Source organism: Erinaceus europaeus, chromosome 1, assembly GCF_950295315.1.
Source record: "Erinaceus europaeus chromosome 1, mEriEur2.1, whole genome shotgun sequence".
In the NCBI taxonomy this organism is placed as follows: Eukaryota; Metazoa; Chordata; class Mammalia; order Eulipotyphla; family Erinaceidae; genus Erinaceus; species Erinaceus europaeus.
This window is the reverse complement of record NC_080162.1, coordinates 109423484-109438323: the sequence shown is the minus strand read 5'-3', so window position 1 is coordinate 109438323 and position 14840 is coordinate 109423484. Positions and strand designations below refer to the sequence as shown.

The 14840-nt window shown below is 43.6% G+C and overlaps 1 protein-coding gene across 50 annotated transcripts in view; it reads right to left on the bottom strand.

The window, feature by feature from the left end:
* SORBS1 (sorbin and SH3 domain containing 1) overlaps window positions 1–14840 on the bottom strand; it is a 331521-nt gene that overhangs the window by 232255 nt on the left and 84426 nt on the right. The window contains exon 1 of one of the 50 annotated variants that reach the window (XM_060193310.1): window positions 130–152. The exons of the other annotated variants lie outside the window; for them this stretch is intronic. The gene's annotated coding sequence lies outside the window, so the exon portion shown is untranslated. Of the gene's footprint in view, window positions 1–129; window positions 153–14840 lie in introns of those variants that run through there. 50 annotated transcript variants of the gene reach the window in all.

Sequence of the window (14840 nt, the reverse complement as noted above, 5' to 3'; positions counted from 1 at the left end):
GGAAAGACCACCCATACATTTAACATCTTGATAGTCATCTGTCATTTTCTCCAAAATGTGGTATAAATAAAATCTGATCCACAGGGGGGAAAATGAAAATTAAAAAAAAATTAAGATAAACCAGCCTACCTTATGCCAAATGAGTCAACACTGATTCAGACTTAGTGCATAGCCTTGAATACACAAAGAATGCTGTCATTTCAGCCCTGCTTCCTGGCAAAAATACCTACCTACAATACCTTCAAAAAAAACCAAAAAACCAGTGCTGTCCCTGCACAGCCCAAGAAATATACTGGTACAAAACCTAAGCAGTTCAGACTGTCTTTTTGTTTGTTCCTTTTACCAGAGCACTGCTCAGCTCTGGCTTATTATGGTGCTGGGGGGACTGTGCCTGGGACTTTTGGTGCCTCAGGCCATAGAAGTCTTTTTGTATAACCATTATGCTATCTCCCTAGCCTCAGACTGTCTCTAAGAAGACTAAAGAGATTTTTTTTTTTTGCTGGGTGCCAGGCTGTAGCTCACCCACTTAATTGCACGTAGTATGAAGTGCAAGGACCCTGGCAAAGATCCTGGTTAGAGCGCCTGGCTCTCCACCTACAGGGGGAGACAGATTCACAAGCAGTGAAGCAGTCTGCAGGTGTTAATTTTTGCCCGCCCCCATCTCTCTGTCATATCCAATTAAAAGGGGGGGGGATATCTTTCAAGAGCAGTGGGTTCATAGGGCTGGCACCTAGCCCCATTATAATTCTGGAGGTGAAAAAAAAAAGTTCTTTTTTTCCTCATGTTAGTCCTAAGACAGACAGAACTCTTTGCAACTTATGGTCTGAATGTCCACAGAATCCATTACAAAATCAAGCCTTGGGTAAGGTAGCTTTGTGGAAAAAAAAAAAAAAAAAAAGTTCTAGAACATTTGCCCATTGAAAACCCCAGGTAGAATAGTCCTCTTTTTTTAAAAGATTTACTTATTCATTTTCATGAGAGAGACCAGAGCATTGCTCAGTTATAGTATTCAGTGGTGCAGGGCACTGAACATGGGATCTTTAGGGCCCCAGGCATGTGTATCTGCTATGCTAGTTCCTTGGCCCCCAATTTTCCCCCCATGAATTAAAAGGGTGAATCACCAGGTCTGATTTAGGCTGAGATAAAGTCAGTGGGTCATCTAGGCAAAAACAAGTTTTTGGAAAGTGGGGGTGGGGGGTTTGGGAGAAGCCAGGTGGTGGCACACCTGGTTAAGTGCACACATTACAATGCACAAGAACCCGGGTTCAGTCCCTGGTTCCCACCTGCGGGGAGAAAGCTTCACAAGTGGTGAAGCACGTGTCTCTCTATCTCTTTATCTCCTCTCAAATTTTCTCTGTCTCTATCCAATAATAAATAAATATATATATTTTAAAAATTAAAAAAAAAAAGAGTGAAGACCAACTATGTGATCATGGATATGGTTCCAAGTTTGAATCCAATAAGAAACATGAAGACAGAATACCCCTGCAGAGTGGGAAGACTGTCCCTGAATCTGTCACTGGTAGGTAGGTTCTCAAATGAGGATGAATATCAAAATTGCCTGGTGGAAAATTTTTTTTTCCTGGACCTCAGACCCATTATATCAGAATCTCTGGTTGAAAGGTCCAGAACTGTTCCAATGATTATGATGCCTTTTGTAAAAAATTATTTTTACCTAGAAGCAACCTCCTCAAGCATATTTATTCAATATCCCCCAGGCAGGATCCAAGAAGCCAGGCTTTAGGGTGTTGCACATTCTTAGCATATTTATCTGCTCTCTGCAGCACATTATGACAGTCATCACTTAGCTCCTTTTAATTTCATTTTATTTTTTTTAAGATTTTATTTATTTATTTATGAGGAAGACAGGAGGAGGAGAGAGAAAGAACCAGACAATCACTCTGGCACATGTGCTGCCGGGGATGGAACTTGGCACCTCATTCTTGAGAGTCCAAGGCTTTATCACTGCACCACCTCCTGGACCACTCCTTTATATTTTATTTTTAAATTTTTTTTTAATATTTTATATATTTATTATTAGATAGAGACAGGGAGAAATTGAGAGGGGAGGGGGAGAAAGAGGGAGAGAGACAGAAAGACACCTGCAGCCCTGCTTCACCACTCGTGAAGCTTTCCCCTTGCAGGTAGGGCCCAGGGGCTTGAACCTGGGTCCTTATGAAATGTAATGTGAGCCAGGAGTTAGACAGTAGCGAAGCGGGTTAAGCACACGTGCCACAAAGCACAAGGACCAGCGTTAAAGATCCCAGTTCGAGCCCCGGCTCCCCAACTGCAGGGGTGTCACTTCACAAGTAGTGAAGCAGGTCTGCAGGTGTCTATCTTTCTCTCCCCCTCTCTGTCTTCCCCTCCTCTCTCTATTTCTCTTTGTCCTATCCAACAACAACAACAGCAATAACAACAACTATAACAACAATTTTAAAAAAGGGCAACAAAAGAGAAAATAAATAAATATAAAAAGAATGTACAGTCTTTCATATTCTCTCTCTTTCTTTCTGTATATATAAATACAAAATAATGTGAGCACTTAACCAGGTGCACCACCACCCTGTCCCCCTTCTTTTTATTTTAAACTGAAAAATGAAGAGTGCCAGCAGCTGGAATCTCTTGTTAAGCCCATTGCCAATGCCTCCAGATAGGAGTTGTCCACATTCAGCAGGGGTGAGCCCCTGTCCACCTGCACAGGCTCATCCTGGCCAAACACAGGATTTGAGAGCCAGCAGTCATCATGGTGGCCTTCGAGGAATAGCTCCAGGGAACACAGCACTCTGGTCAGGTCCATACTGCCCACCAGAGAGCAGGACACTGCTAATCAATGCAATGCCTAGAAACCTGCCAAGCCAGCAGAACACTTCTCCTCCCAGATTTCTACTTTGTGGCCAAGTAATGGCCTGAACAATCTCAAGCCAGACACAGCAAAGTAAAAGTTGTGCACCACAATGATGACAAGTCAGATCAAACTGCTTCCTTGAATTCAAAGCCAGCAGAGAGGGGCTTGCTCCTTCAAACATTACCAGATGCTATCAAGTGACCTTCAGGGAAACACAGCGAACAGAAAAACTATCAGCTGACCAAGGTCAGCTTTCTGACTACAAAGCCCAGAAATAAGCCATATTATCTTTCACCAGAACAAGGAAACTCTTAAACATACCCCTTCAACCTAAGGGTCCTCCACTTGAACCATGAGCCATTTGGAGAAGCAGGTAGGACAGATGTCTAGAAAAGTTCATGATAGACCAGATAGACCAGAGGTGCACCACTCTGGTAAAAAAAAAAAAAAAAAAAAAAACTCTTTAAAGGGGCTGGGCAGCGGCGCACCAGTTTAAGTGCACATAGTACAAAGTACAAGGATCTGGATTCAAGCCCCCAGCTCCCCACCTGCAGGGGGGACACTTTGCAAGCAGTGAAGTAGGTCTGCAGGTATCTATTTTTCTCTCCCTCTCACTATCTTCCCCTCTTCTCTCAGTTTCTCTCTGTCCTATCCAATAAAAATGAAAAAAATATGGCTGCCAGGAGCAGCAGATTTATACTGTGGGCACCATGCCCCAGCGATAACCCTGGTGGCAAAAAAAAAAAAAAGAAAGAAAGAAAAATTAAGTTTATGATACTAATTAGTCACCACTAATTCTGGTGACTCTCAATTTTTAGGAAATCCACAGTTCCCCTGCATTACTATGTTACCCTTGCCTAAAACAAGACTGTTCTCTGACACAAGCCTCCAAAAGAAATCACAAGAATTGCTCCTGGTCCTCACACCATGACCCAGTATCATCTAAATCTTTATCTCCACCCAAGAATATTCAGCAATACTGGACATTGTGAAAGTCACTCTGGCAACTTCCTCCTACTAAAACATCAATCCAGACCATCTCTGAACCAATGGGAGTCTCATTATACATTCTCATAGTGCCATGTATCTCTCCTTCATAACTTGAATCTCTTAGAATCTTACATGACTTCCCTATTAATCTATGTATAGACAAAGGTCCATGTCATCATTTGTTTTGCCTTGTTGTTGTTGTTGTTAAGTTTTAAGGGGTCTTTTGTGCTTGGCTAACTGCCTAAACACTGTATCCCAATATACCAGGAACCCTTCACATCTCCCAGGCTCCTCCAAAATACATACTCCAAAGTTCATGATCAAATCAATTCATGCTCAACGATGCAGTCTTACCAACTAGGCTCTGATTAGTCCACCATGAACTTCCTGGATTAGGGAGGATTCTACTCAAGTGGTTAGCCTCCTCTAAGTGAAGCACTAATCCAAGTAGACTCCCAAGCCCAGATTTACCTGCCTGTCAAAGCCAACCTGTAAAAGAATTTTACAAGGTGATGAGGGAGTAGAGGCAAGCTTTGCAAGCTGACGGTGGGGGACCTAGTGAAATCCAATTAGTGTCATTCCCTCAGGCTGATGCTTAAAGTAGCTGTTTACTGACTTGGAGTGCCAGTAACAGAGAGAGATCATAGGAGTCTGATGATAGATAACTCTAGTTACCAGGCATGACATTGACATTGCTTCAAATTTCTGGGTCTGCACTATGGTAGTACTTACTCCTATTACTTCTGGGATTGGTATCAACTTTCAGGCCCCTGACCACTGCCTGAAATTCTAGTTTTAACCCCTGCCCAAACTTGTACCATTTTGTGAGTATCCTTCCCCATCTGATAATGGAACCCCAATAAATCCTGCTAATGCCACACACCTGATTCCTAGCTCTGCCCCCATCACACACCTCCCTCCAGAGCCTAGTACAGGATCTGGCACTGAGAAACATCGACTGAAGTTACCTACCTACTCTCTGGCCTCTCAGATTTGGCCCCTCTCTTTTTGTTTTGACTCCAAGACACAATCTGCTTCCTGAGCCCTTAGTGTGGCTACAGACAGACTATGACCCACATAGTCAACAACTGCCACCTCTCCAGATTCAAAGGAGGTCTCGAAACTTTACATCAGGCTCAACCTGATGCTGTTGACTGGCTACGGAAGAAGGGTAAACACTAGAAGAAGAAGTGGACTCTCTTCTCCTCACTCCACAAATTCCAGCGCATCCATCAACAGAACCAACCAGTCCAGAGAGAAAAACTCCCAAGTGGCCTTGGGGCTGACCAGCTCAGGAAGGAAACAAATCAAATAATTATCTCCATTTCCTTTATGGGTAATGTTTATCTTAATTCAACATTTATTATTATTTCATCTATGATGCTTTTCTTAATGGATGACACTGGAAAGGACACTCCTATTTCCCAGCACAAATCCCATGGGGCCATGCCAGTGCCATATCCTTGGGGCATGAAGGTCACTAGAACTTCAGAGAAGCTGAGGTGGCTCCCACTTCCCAAACACTACATGCCTCTGGTCTCTTTCCAGCGCTCTACTGGCAGAAAAGTGGAACTTGGGGAGTTTTTTGAAGCATTCCCACCTACTCCACAGAGTCTGTAGGAGGGAAAATGAATGTTTCCAAGTTCTCTAAATGACACAAAGCTCATAAAGTGTGATAAAAATTAGTTGGAAAACTAGCAAGGTGATTTTTAGCTCCCCTGGTAAAAACCACATGCCTACAGTCAGTGACTCACAGTGACATCATAGCTCTTCTTCCACGATTAAACTCTTCCTCCCAAAGTTGGGGGAGTGCCCTCCCACCTCACGTCAAAGGCAGGTAACTCCATAAATGCCTGTTTTTTTTTAAATCTTATTAATAATTTAATATTGATTTACAAAATTACAAGATAACAGGGGTACAACTCCACACCATTCCCATCACCAGAGTTCTGGATCCCCAATCCCCCCCGCTGGAAACTACAGCAGTTCTCCCAAGGCTGCAGATATGGGTAAACTATTATTTCTACAACTATCTACATTTGTACATAATTGCCCCTTTTTTTCCTATCATTTTTTCCATCTTCTTCCTTTCCAAGTCACACATACACATAAACATATACATACATTACATTCAAATGCCCCTCCCTATTTCCTCCTCTCTCTCTAGGTCCTGACAGAATTGGAATTCAGAGCTCTAGTCATCTTCCCTGTCATTTCCCCTATCATACCCCCTCTAGGAGTATGTACCAAAATTCTTTTCTTTTCTTTTCTTTTCTTTTTAATTATCTTCCCCTTTGGACCAAAATTCTTTATGAGGTGCAGAAGGTTGGAGTTCTGGCTTCTGGAATTGCTTCTCCGCTGGACGTGGGCACTGACAGGTGGATCCATATACTCCCAGCCTGTTTCTATCTTTCCCTAGTGCGGTAGGTTTCTGGAGAGGTGAGATTCCAGGACACACTGGTGAGGTCACCTGACCAGGAAAGTCAGGATGGAATCATAAATGCCTGTTCTATCTGACCTAACGCCTCCATGAGGAAATCTGAGCAAAGCCCAGGTTCCTCCCTAAACAGATGGTCAGAAGCTCCTTCTCCCTCAGGTCTTTCATTCACTGTTTTTTCTGCCTACAGAGCTCTTTCCCTGCCTCTTACCAAGGCTGGGGGGCATCTCATCACCACTGTGAGCTCAGACCAAATAGTACTTCTTGACTAGCGTTAGCCCTGACTGCTCATCATGCAGCATAAGCCACCTTCTTAGTGAACATATTATGATCTGTTATCTTATTTATTTGTGGTCCCCTCTAGGGAGCAGAAACCTGGCCTAACTTGTTCACTGTTGTAATCTCAGCCCCACATTAGTTCCCGCCACAAAGGAATTATAAATTGCTGCAGAGAGAGTGAGCAAGGAGGTAGAGGCAGGCCACTGGGGCCAGATAGGGGTGAGAGACATGTCGTCTGTAATATACTCCATCTGGCACAGTTGCTAGAATTAGACTGGTCATCTGACTTCTTTGATCTTGATTCTCCTCAATCTTTTTTTTTTTATTTTTACTTTTACTAGTGATTTAATAATAATTAACAAGACTGTGATATAATTAGGATACATTCCATACAGTTCCCAACACCAGAGTTTCATGTCCCATCCCCTACATTGGAAGCTTCCATATTCTTTATCCCTCTGGGAGTATGGACCCAAATTCTCTTTGGGGGTACAGAAGACAGATGGTCTGGCTTCTGTAATTGCTTCTCTGCTGGATATAGGCAATGGCAGGTAGATCCATACCCCCCAGCCTGTTTCTGTCTTTCCCTAGTGGGGCAAGGCTCTGGAGAGGTGAGACTTTGGGACATATTGGTGAGGTTGTCTGGGCAGATTCTCCTCAAACTTGTTGTGACCTGGATATCAGTTCTACCAATGTGTACCCCATGTGCCACTCCAGCTACTAAGATGTGAACATTTCTCCAGAGACTCTAAATCACAAGGCTGGATTCTCCTACTCTGCTTCCACTCAGCTATCTTCAACTTGAAAAAGTCAGAGACATCCACAGGAGTATCTGACCTCAGAACCCTACGGCTGGCCCAAGCCCACTCTTTGAGCTCTATCATCTATACCCCCATCCTCAGTCAGGTCACAGATCATCTGTGCCAATCCACTGTTCCCAAAGTCTAAACTGTGGCCAGGCTTCTCCTGCTAAAAACAAGACAATATTGGGGAGGTCCAAGAATGGTATGTACACTATGGCATCCTTTTCTTTTCTTTGTTCTTCTTCTCGCTTTTCTTTCCTTCTCAAAAGAAAAAAGGGGGGGGGGGGAATTGGGCCAGGAAGACAGTTTGGCAATCTTTCAAATAAAAAAGATCCTGGGTTTATTCCCCAGAAGCATATTTTTTATTTTATTTATTTTCCCTTTTGTTGTCCTTGTTTTTTATTGTTGTTGTAGTTATTACTGTTGTTGTTATTGATGTCATCATTGTTAGATAGGACAGAGAGAAATGGAGAGAGGAGGGGAAGACAGAGAGGAGGAGAGAGATAGACACCTGCAGACCTGCTTCACCGCTTGTAAAGCAACTCCCCTGCAGATGGAGAGCCGGGGGCTTGAACTGGGATCCTTATGCCGGTCCTTGTGCTTTGTGTCACGTGCACTTAACCCGCTGTGCTACATCCCAACTCCCTAGAAGCATTTTTTTTTTTAAAAGTAGACTAAGTTAATTAGCTTGTTCTTTTTTCCTATTTTTAATGTGACACTTCACACACAAGCTCTACCTACTGAGCTATCTCCAGGCTCTCCTTACATTCTTTTTCACTATTCCCATTTCCACAATGAAGTCCCCAAAGAACCTGAACATTTAACCCAAATAAAAGAAAATATTCTGGGACTGAGTGGGTAGCACATCCAGTAAAGCATGTACATTACAGTGCACAAGGACCCAGGTTCAAGCCCCCAGCCCCCACCTGCAGGGAAAAGCTTCATAAGCAGTGAAGCAGTGTGGCAAGTGCCTCTCCCTCTCTCTCTCTCTCTCTCTCTCACTCTCCCTCTCTCCCTCTCTCTCTTTCTTCCTTTCTTTTTTTGCCTCCAGGGTTATTGTTGGGGCTCGGTGCCTGTACAACGAACCCACTCCTCCTGGAGGCGATTTTTCCCCCTTTTGTTACCTTTGTTGTTTATCATTGTTGTTATTATTGCTGTCATTGTTGTTGGATAGAACAGAGAGAAATCAAGAGAAGAGGGTAAGAAAGAGAGGGGGAGAGAAACAGACACCTACAGACTTGCTTCACCACTTGTGAAGCGTCCTCCTGCAGGTAAGGAGCTGGGGGCTCGAACCAGGATCCTTATGCCGGCCCTTGCACTTTGCGCCACGTGCACTTAAGCTGCTGCACTACCACCCGACCCACCCACCCCCCTTTTTCTCTCTCTCTCATCCAAATACTAACCAGGCCTGACCCTGCTTAGCTTCCAACATCAGGTGTGTTCAGGGTGGTAAGGCAGTATCTCTACCTCACCCTTGCTGATCAATTTCTCTCAGTCTCTAAAAAGTATAAAATTTAAAAAAATAAACTCCAAATTTAAAAGAAAGAGAGTAAACATTCTATTTATTAAAGCCAAAAGAAAAGAAACAGCTGTTATAAAAAGAAGCAATGGCATGGAGCCTTCCCAGAGATTTGAAGCAATATTGGTGTGCCACCTTTCTCATAATTACCAACCTGAAGATCTTAATGGTCAGAAGCAGAAAGATACAGCAGAAAGAGTAGCTCTAGGTTTAAGTTCAGAGTTGGCTTCCTGACAGTAACATACCCATAGGAATGTCACTGCCCCGCTCTGGCCCCAAGTCTCTTTTGCTGTCAGATGAAAGAGCTAGTCAGACACAAATATTATGCACTACTTGGACTGGAGTAGGTGTATTGCACCAAAGTAAAAGACTCAGGGGTGAGGGGGATGGTTCAGGTCCTGGAACATGAAGGCAGAGGAGGACCTAGTGGGGGTTGGATTGTTCTGCGTGGAAAACTGGAAAATGTTATGCAAGTACAACCTATTGTGTTTTACTGTGAACTGTAAACCATTAGTCCCCCAATAAAGAAATTAAATATATATCATGTACTATATGAGTCCATGATATGCAATGCAGAACATGTGACTATACTAGAAGACACTGGCTTCTACACTTTAAAAATGGTGCATTTCCCCCCCCTAAGGAAAATGAATTATCAGACTAGAATTAATTTTGAAAACTGGGGACTCAACAGTTCCCACTAGGCCTTCAGCATTTTCTTTAGACTTACACAGAAGCCAGAATAATTACTATATTTGCCCCAAATTTAAAACCAAAGATTTTCCTTAGCTGCAATGGTTGCACAAACCACACTTGATAAAAATCACACAGAACACAAATGCATGTGTTTGTGCGTGCACACACAGGCATGTATGCACACACATACACACACAGAGTACACATATAACATGCAAGATCAAAATAAGGGCTCTGGGTTGCAGCAACATTCAAATCAGGTTTCATGCTGAACTACAGTCATCACACAGACTCTCTTAACTTGTCAACTTCCTGTTAGCCTATATTCCTAAACTCCAAAGAGAACAAGAAGAAACTAAAGAGTTTGCCTTTTTTGTTTTTTAAATATTTATTTATTTACTCCCTTTTGCTGCCCTTGTTGAAGAGTTTGCTTCTGAAGCATACTGGCTTTGGCTTCTCCCTAAAAACAGCAACATATCTCTGACAACACTGGGCCAGGAGAACCACAGCTGGAAACAGCAGTTGGGGCAGTGGCTAGTCCCCCTCCTGAAGTCTTGCTCTCACATTCCTCTCCCTCAGCATGAAGGCCAGGTCTCAGCCGCTATTTATCATCGTGCCCACACTGCATTTCCTCTTAGAAAGGAGAAATATTCCTCTATCAGCAATGGGGAAGGGGAGAAAGAAGGAAAGAGAGAAAAAAAGAGAGAAAGAAAGAAAGAAAGAAAGAAAGAAAGAAAGGAAGGAAGGAAGAAAGGAAGGAAGGAAGAGAAAGAGAGAGAAAGTGAGGAGAGAAAAAAAGGAAAGACCAAGAGAGTCTTCTGTTTCCAGCAAAGAAGGGGAGACCACAACATTTTTGTGAAAGTATAAAAAAACATTCCTTGCAGGCTGATCTGCCCTCTCCAAGCCTTCCTCCCATGCTACCTGCCTGACCTCTGAGGTATCTGAGGCTTCGACCTCCTGGACTAGAAACTTCCGAGGTGAAATTTCATACTCAAAGCCAGCAAATACATTTTAAAACCAAACCACTGGAAAATAACACAACTCAATCAACAGGATCTCATTCTCCCTTAAATATTTTGGTTCTTTCCTCTCACCTCTTAGTAGCCAAAAGGGAAGGTTGCACCCCTTATGCACAATCACATGCAGATAAATAAGCAGTTCTAGTTCAGGGTGCGGCTGGGGGTGGGTGAAGGCCCTCAGGGCACACATTCCCCCACCTTCCCCTTCACACCACCTCCAACCCCAAGAACGTGATTAGAATGCAAGTGTCCCTGAGAGGGGGCTGAAGTCACAGAAAAGTCAGGGAAAAGGCCCCAGGAAGGCTATTTTGTGTAGTTGTTTCCTGCCAGGCTACACAGAAGAACCACTTGGGGTTGTAGATGGCAGAATTTTAATATCCTCCACCTCAGGTGACACATATGCAGACTACTCAGCACTGATTCATACTGCAGCGCTCAGAAGTCAGTGATACAAAAAAACTGTGAACCAGGACTCCGAGGTCACACAGACTCCTGTGCTAAATAGGAACAGATATGAGCCCTAGGTCAGATTGATGGGGATAAAAGCTAATGGTGTTTATATACTTTGCTCATATTTGGGAGCTACTCTCTGCCCTGACCCAGCTTTCTAGGCCTATTTTCAATTCTGATACCATCTTCCCAGACAATATTTTTAGTCCACTTGCATGTTAACTATCAGGCTCAGGCAAAGATTACTAAAGTCATGGGCCCCATGGAACATACCTAAAATAGACTTCCTAGCTTCTTCCAAAATGAAGACCCCTAGTTTCATCTACTCTGTTACTGTTTATTAAACAATTTGCCCTGCTTTATATCTTACCGCCTTTCAGCCACCAAGTTGAAGATGCTATCATGACGCCATCCTAACTTCCCCGGGCAGACACTCTCACCAGTGTGTTCTGGAACCTCCCCTCCCCAGAGTCCTGCCCCACTAGGGAAAGAAAGAGACAGGCTGGGGGTATGGATCCACCTGCCAACATCCATGTCCAATGGGGAAGAAATTACAGGAGGCAGACCTCTCACCTTCACCCCATAAAGAGTTTTGATCCATACTTCCAGAGAGGGATAAAGAATAGGGAAGCTTCCACTGAGGGGATAGGATATGGAACTCCAGTGGTGGGGACTGTGTGAAATTGTACCCATTATCTTACAATCTTGTTAGTCATTATTAAATCACTAATAAAAAAAAACTGTGAACCCTAATTTTCCCAAAGCAGCCAGGCAAGACACACTTAGTGCAAGGCAAGAGCTGCTAAAGCCATGTTCTCATGTTTGGTCACCACTAGTCACACATGGACACCAAACCCTTACAACTTGGTTAGTGTGGCTGGAGAGGTATAAATGGGTAATACACACTGCATTCTGAAGGCAGTATGAGAAAAATAAATAAATAAAAAGGAAAGTAAACTATCTTCATGCTATGTTTCTTTTTTTAATTTTTAAAAAATATTTATATATTTATTTCCTTTTGTTGCCCTTGTTTTTTATTGTTGTAGTTGTTGTTGCTACTGATGTCGTTGTTAGACAGGACAGAGGGAAATGAAGAGAGAAAGGGAAGACAGAGAGAGGGAGAGAAAGATAAGACACCTGCAGACCTGCTTCACTGCTTGCGAAGCAACCGCCCTGCAGGTGGGGAGCTGGGAGCTCACACCGGGATCCTTACGCCAGTCCTTGCGCTTTGTGCCACCTGCGCTTAACCTGTTGCGCCACTGCCCAACTCCCTCCATGCTATGTTTTATACTGATTGCACATCAAAACGAAATGGGGTGAATTAACTTAAGGAAAATGTGGTTAAAATAAATCACACCTTTTTTTTTTTCTTTTTTACTTCGTCATGTGGCTACTACAATATCTTAGATTATAGGGCCAGGTGGTGGTGTATACACTACAGCACTCATGGATCCAGGTTCAAGCCCCACTCCCCATCTACAGGGGGAAATCTTCACGAGTGGTGAATCAAAACTGCAGGTGGCTCTCTCCCTTCCTTCTCAATTTCTCTTTATCTCTATCCAATAATAATTTTTTTTTAATTTTTAAAAGAAAAACTTAGATTACACACATGACCCACATCTTATCTCTCTCACACAGCCATACTTCCAGGAGGCACCGTCCCAGCATAGGGAGTCCGATTATAATGGGGGAAAATGAGGACTTTGGTCAAGGTTGGTCTCTGTCAGCTCTGTGATCCTGAGCAAACAACCCATCTCTGACATTTGGTTTCTACCCTTGTACATATAAGTAGCCTGGCATTCAAAACACAGGGCCTGGGGCAAGTATAAACAAAAAACTAGCACAACATTTACAGGCTTCCCCCCTTCTTCCTTCCTTCGGGGTCACAAAGTTTAACTCAGGATCTCTGGTCATCAAAGTTACTAACCATAATGCCCAATTATGGTGATCACAGATTCCTTCCATCTACAGGGTACGAAGGGATCACCTGGGGAGCCTCCAACCCCCACACCAAGTGCCACCTCTGTGTACTTGGTGTGGGGTCCAGGTATAGCTATTACTCATCAGAATGCTACAGCACTCTGACATCTGTGGTCTAGGTCCTTCTGCAAAACTTTGACATGGCTGAGGAGATGTAACCAACACCATCAGGACTATTGGGGAGATTCTCCCTGCCCAAAAGAAGCAGGAGTGGTCCATGGAGAAGGTGAAAGCTAACCAGGATCACGCCCCAGAAGAGGGGGCTGCTTCCCTTTTTTTTTTTTTTTTTTTCCCTTCAGGATTATCGCTGGAGGCTTGGTGCTAGCAATATGAATCCACTGCTCTTGGTGGCCATTTTTTCCATTTTACTGGACAGGACAGACAGAAATTGAGCAGGGGGTTAGGGGGTGGAGTAAACAGGGAGAGAGAAAGAAGACACTTGCAGACCTGCTTCACAACTTGTGAAGCAAGCCCCTGAAGATGGGGAGCAGGAGCTCAAACTATGATCTTTTAAACCTAATTAGGAAATGACTGGCCTAGCCTGGATTTTGTTTCAAACATCAGAAGGCAGCTGATACTTCCTGCCCTCTCACAAAGGAGCTTAAGAGGATCAAAGTAATAATAGTGACAACAACAACAATAACAAAAACGTCAAGATACCCAAGAGCTCAGCAAAATTGGGCGAAGAAGACCACTTAGCACTCCACCCAGATACATGAGAGGGCCCAGGGTAGCTCCCTTTCTATCTTTACCTAGTGCCCAGAAGTGTGAATGCTTATCTAAACTCTCTGGATAGCCAGCCAACTCCAGTTCAAGGTCTGCTGCAGCCATGTTTCCCTTCCTCTCCTAAGAGCCAGCAGAAAGAGGTAGGTCAGAACTTTCCTGCAGGGCCTGCCATGTGTAAGTCTGCTTATGCTGGGGTCACTAGAAGTTATCTTCCCTGAAGGTGAATGCTGGGCAGGCAGGCCCCACAAATCAATTCAACTCTAGGCATGGCAGAAGAAAGTGCTCTCTTTATCTAAACCAAACAGTCACTGCTTTTCCCCTTGCTTTAAAAACCCTCCCTCTGCTACAATTCCTCACCGCCACATAAAAGAACAATTTAAGAGAACAAAAATTTAAATCTCCTTCTCCAAATAAATTTCTACCAGGAAAACATGGCCAAGAAATGCAACCTTTTCCTTCCTCTTAGGGTAAACTCTGTCCCTATGGGGGAAAAAAGCACCCTGAGAAAGAATCAATATTTTCCCCATAAACTTGAGCTGCCTCAAAAAAAAAAAAGACATTTTAATAGGGTAACAAATAAATAAGCACTGACTCTGAGAAGTAGCAGGTTTCTTTATTTTTAAATATTTATTTATTTATTCCTTTTTGTTGCCCTTGTTGTTTTTATTGTTGTAGTTATTATTTATGTCCTTGTTGTTGGATATGACAGAGAGAAATGGAGAGAGGAGAGGAAGACAGAGAGGGGGAGAGAAACATAAACACCTACAGACCTGCTTCGCCGCCTGTGAAGCAGCTCCCCTGCAGGTGGGGAGCCGGGACTTGAACTGGGATCCGCGACATGTGAGCTTAACCTGCTGCACTACTGCCCGACTCCCAGGTATATTTTTAATACAGGAAAACAGGGTTGGCTTGGGATGGCTGATTCAGAGTGTGCTAATAGAAAACTATTCATTGGCACTAGTGTAGCCTCCCTGGGCCCTGAACCCCACCTGAGCATCTCTCCCCAAAACCATCCCCTTGTAGCATCTATAGCTTACATTCTGTTGCTCCACAATTAGCCTCTGTCTCCCAGCCTGAACAGGTCAGTGTAGCAGGA